The sequence below is a fragment of the Oryctolagus cuniculus genome, chromosome 11, assembly GCF_964237555.1.
Source record: "Oryctolagus cuniculus chromosome 11, mOryCun1.1, whole genome shotgun sequence".
NCBI classification, from domain to species: Eukaryota; Metazoa; Chordata; class Mammalia; order Lagomorpha; family Leporidae; genus Oryctolagus; species Oryctolagus cuniculus.
In genome coordinates, this window is record NC_091442.1 from 36727882 (window position 1) to 36732896 (window position 5015).

Below are 5015 nucleotides of genomic sequence, written 5' to 3' on the forward strand. Positions count from 1 at the left end.
CTATTTTCAAATGCAATTCCTAGGAGTGATTGCTGTGCCTACTACGCAGCCAAGGAAGCTCATTTCAGCATAGGCATAATTGGATCCAAATCAAGCGAAAGCTAGATGCAGGTACAGGAGGAAGTGACAACAACAAAAAGAGAATAGAAAGTAAATTGGAATAAATAGCAGTTTACAAGACAGCCTTGCCTGTGGGTAATACTGCAAGAAGGGAATAGGAACATAGTTAATATTCCTTATCTTTTAATGCTAGTATGACTATTCCAATTGCCACTTCCAGCCTCCAAAATCCCATATCATAGAAATGCAATTATATCTTAAGCATAACCAGAAAATATTAGAAATTGCCTCCCACAATGTAGGGACTCACGATGTTCGTGGCTGAGTAGAATCATCTAGCAAGCTTTGAAAATACGGATTCCTAGTCTGGCATCAGTGACACTCACCTCTGTCCCAAGTGTGACTTGAGCATTGAGACTTTTTTTTTAATCCTCAGATGATTTTAATATGGACCTAAGAACGATAACTTTTCTAGATGCCTGAGTAACTTTTTTTTTTTTTTTTGGACAGGCAGAGTGGACAGTGAGAGAGAGAGAGAAACAGAGAGAAAGGTCTTCCTTTTGCCGTTGGTTCACCCTCCAATGGCCGCCGCAGCCGGCGCGCTGTGGCCGGCCCACCGCACTGATCCGAAGGCAGGAGCCAGGTGCTTCTCCTGGTCTCCCATGCGGGTGCAGGGCCCAAGCACTTGGGCCATCTTCCACTGCACTCCCTGGCCACAGCAGAGAGCTGGCCTGGAAGAGGGGCAACCGGAACAGAATCCAGCGCCCTGACCAGGACTAGAACCAGGTGTGCCAGCACCACAAGGCAGAGGATTAGTCTATTGAGCCATGGCGCCGGCCCTGAGTAACTCTTAATTTGTACAACCAATATACTGTTTTAGCCAACTGTTGTGTGCAGAGCATTTTTACAGAAGCAGTGATTAAGAGATCACTGACCCAAGCAGAAGAATGACACTCATATATTTGAAGCCACCATAAATTGAGCCACCATAAAGAAAAATCTAATGCAAAGGATCAATGAGTGCCTGGTCAACATGGAAGAGGAGAAAACCCTCCACCTGCTAATAATGCTTGAACTTGTTCAAAATTATCCACAGGTTTCCACTGAGTAATCAGCTACATATTAGGTTAATCAATCAGTCAGGATCCAGAGCCCAGAATTCCACTTGGAAACCCTCATTAAACCTGATGCAATACTAGTGTCCCTGGATAGACGATTTAAATCCTCAAAGCCTCAATATCCTCAGTTGTAATAACAGTGCAATCGTTTTCCGTGTCAAGCAGTTTTGTAACACTTAGATGAGATCATTTAAGTAGAGCAGTAAGCACAATATCTGACATGTTGTAAATGTTCGATAAAGGTTAATGACAATTGATAATCTGTCATAACTAATAATAGAATAACAACAACAACAACATGTTATCTTCAGTTCCTGTCCTGAGGACATATTTGGCCTAATTTCAGTTGGGTTGCAAGACGTTCTGGCAAGCCCAGGACTACGGGATTTAAAGAGACCCCACAGCTCTCTTTGACACCTGGAGAGTCACCCTTTACTCCCTCACTAAAACCAGCCTGAGAAACCAGGCACCAGAAAGACCAGATGCAATCCCACCATACTTTGCTTTCCTCTTTACTTCAGGTGCAAAGTTATCCAGGTTATCCTATGTGCCCCCGACTCTCCTCCTTAACTAACCTGTTTATCCTCTTATGTAACAGAGCTCACCCCTTCCTGATCCTCTGTCATCTTTAGCCCACACAGAGCAGCATCAGCGAACCTCCCACATATCCTCTTCTTTCTGAAATGAATCCTTTTCCATTTGGCTCTAATTGGAACCAGCTGACCCCTAAAAATGCTGCTCCCTGCAGCTATCCCAAGAACTAGCAGTAGTTTTAAAATTCTCACTCCACTCACACAAACTATTACATCTGAAAGAATCCTTTCTCCTCATCTCTGCTTCCAAATAATTCTTCTCTTCTCTTCTCTTCTCTTCTCTTCTCTTCTCTTCTCTTCTCTTCTCTTCTCTTCTCTTCTCTTCTCTTCTCTTCTCTTCTCTTCTCTTCTCTTCTCTTCTCTTCTCTTCTCTTCTCTTCTCTTCTCTTCTCTTCTCCAACCCCATCTTGTGTGAATCTATAGTTATTAGGCTAACTAGCTGATGCCCCTCCTTGTTACAGTCATCAACAGCTCTATCAGAAACTTTCCTGTTTTTTGAAGATGTTAACAATCTGTACTTCCTGAGCTCCAACATGAACCCAGGCATCATTCTTGGTCGTTTAAATGGTCATGTATATGACTCAACCATCTGACTTCTCAAATCTGTTTCCTTTTCATCTTCCATAATATTCCCTTTACTCTCTTTCCTACCTTAGCTATACATTACCATGGCCATGTTCTGTACTTTGTCATTTTCTTCACATTACCCAATAACTTCACCCCCTCTAAATCTCATGTTCAAGCCCTCTAATCCCTAATCAATATCTTCTATCTTTCTGGCTGATTTCTTCTAATAACCTGACTCCCTTTGTGATGTAACTTCCAATTCATTAACTGCCACCTTGCTGCTATCTCCAACATCACTTCCCTCCTTCTCTGGCTTAGATTTCATTCATCACTGTTATGATACCCTCATATTAGCATATTCATGGCCATAATCTCATGTGTTAATCAGAATTCTGCTGAAATAGTGTTACATAACAAATTATCCAAAATCTCAGTGGCTGATAAGAAGGTGTATTTACTTCTGAAATCATGAATTTGTAAGGCATCTAGCTGGGCAGCTCATTATCAAGCTAAATACTTCACTCAGTTCTACACCATATTCCTTCATTCTGGACCAGACAGCTGCTTGGGGCAGGCTTTTCTCATGGTGATGGCATGTCAGTCAAAGCATGCTGCTCCCATTCTATTAACCAAAACAAGTCATATGGCTGGGCCCAAGGTCAATGAGGTGTGGTAGACATTGCATGTCACTTGTCTAGGGTGTAGATGTATAATCCTATTTACAGGAGAAAGTGAAAAATCAGGAACCATAATCCAATCCATCCCATCTCAATTCCATTATCTCTCTCCTTTTATTAAAATTGCCAAACCAAACTTCACATCTTACCTAAACTTCTCTGCACCTACTCTCAAACAGCCGAACATGGTGGAGGAAAACCATCAAAAGGCTTCATTTTATTTATTTATTTATTTTGCTGTATGACTGATTTTGTTATTTTATTTTCTTATTTTTTTAACTTTTATTTAATAAATATAAATTTCCAAAGTACAACTTTTGGATTATAGCAGCTTTTCCTCCCATAACCTCCCTCCCACCCGCAACCATCCCATCTCCCACTTCCTCTCCCATCCCATTCTTCATCAAGATTCATTTTCAATTATCTTTATACACAGAAGATCAACTTAGTATATACTAAGTAAAGATTTCAACAGTTTGCATCCACACAGATACACAAAGTATAAAGTACTGCTTGAGTAGTAGTTTTACCGTTAATTTGCATCATTTTACGTTCATGGTCAGTGATGTAAAGAGCAACCTGATACCAAAATTGTCCATAATTCCATAGTCAACCAGTTCTTTCTCTTTTTTGATATGATTATTTCACATTGCTTCCATTTCCTTCCCTCTCATTGGATGATTACTTATTTCACTGAGAAAATAAAAGCAATCACAGAGAACTTCCATCCTCTATAACATCCAATTTAGAAATGTTTCTATCGATTCTCAGCCTTTTGGCTAAGATCAAGTGTAGAAATATTTCTACACAGGGTCCCTGTGTTCTACCTCCTATATTAGGAGAAACTTTGTTTCTCTTTGCTTCATATGATTGCTGAACCACATTAACACTTTCTCATCCAACAATTTAGCTCTTCTAAGTATTTGTTTATTTCCTGCCTCACTAATTATCTCCTTTTCTATTAAATCATGCTAGACAACACACAATCTTTCTGTTAGATGCTGTAACATATCTCAGTATCCACAAAATTTCCTTTAACTTTGTATCTCCTTTTTACAGTAAATCTCAGAGTTACCACTCTTTTTATCTACATTTTCTCTCCCTTGTTCAGGCATTGACCTTGTCAATCCACTAAAATAACTATTCTGCATTACTTGTGGTCTTCATGTTGCCAAAAATCTTGGTTAATTCTCTTCCTAAACTCACTGGATCCATGAGCAAAAAGTGAATAACTGGATGACTCTGTTCTCTTTATTTTCTTCATGGGGCTTTTTGGGCTTCTTCACTCTCCTGTCTTCTTTGTACTTTGTGATCTCCTTTGATGCCCACTCCATCAGCAGGGAGCTGGATCAGAAGCAGAGCAGCCAGGACTCTAACTGGCACCTACATGGAATGCCAGAGCTGCAGGCTGAGGCTTACCCAGAGACTCTGCAAATGCCAGTCTCTAGCCACTCCATTTCTGATCCAGCTCTCTGCTAAAAGCCTGAGAAAAGCAGCAGAAGATGGTCCAAGTACTTGAGCTTCTGTACCCACGAGGGAGACCCAGATGCAGCTCCTGGCTCTTGGCTTTGGCCTGGCCTACCACTGGTCATCACTGCCATCTTGGAATGAACCAGCAGATAGAAGATCTCTCTCTAACTCTGACTTTCAAATAAGTAAATAAATTAGATAGATAGATAGATAGATAATAGATAGAGGTTACAAGAGGCTGGAGAGGGAAGTGGAGAGGCAGGGATTGGGAAAGGTTGATTGATAGGTGCTAGGTTATAGCTAGATAACAGTAAGAGGTTCTAAGGTTTGATTGCACAGTACGCTAAAGATGGAGAATGTTGACATACTGTATTTATTCTATTTAAAATACCTTGAGCTTAGGGTTGTAGATGCTTTCACTATAAAAGAAATATTAAATGCTTGAAAGTATAGATATATTTACATTTATTGGATTTTCTACAATGTGTACATGAAATGAGACATCATAGGGTACCTCATAAATACAAAAA

At 40.2% G+C, this 5015-nt stretch overlaps 1 pseudogene; it reads left to right on the plus strand.

Annotated features, from left to right (window-relative positions):
* The first annotated feature begins 3774 nt into the window (after nt 1-3774).
* LOC127491265 (U2 spliceosomal RNA) lies at nt 3775-3899 on the plus strand (annotated as a pseudogene).
* Nucleotides 3900-5015: the final 1116 nt, after the last annotated feature.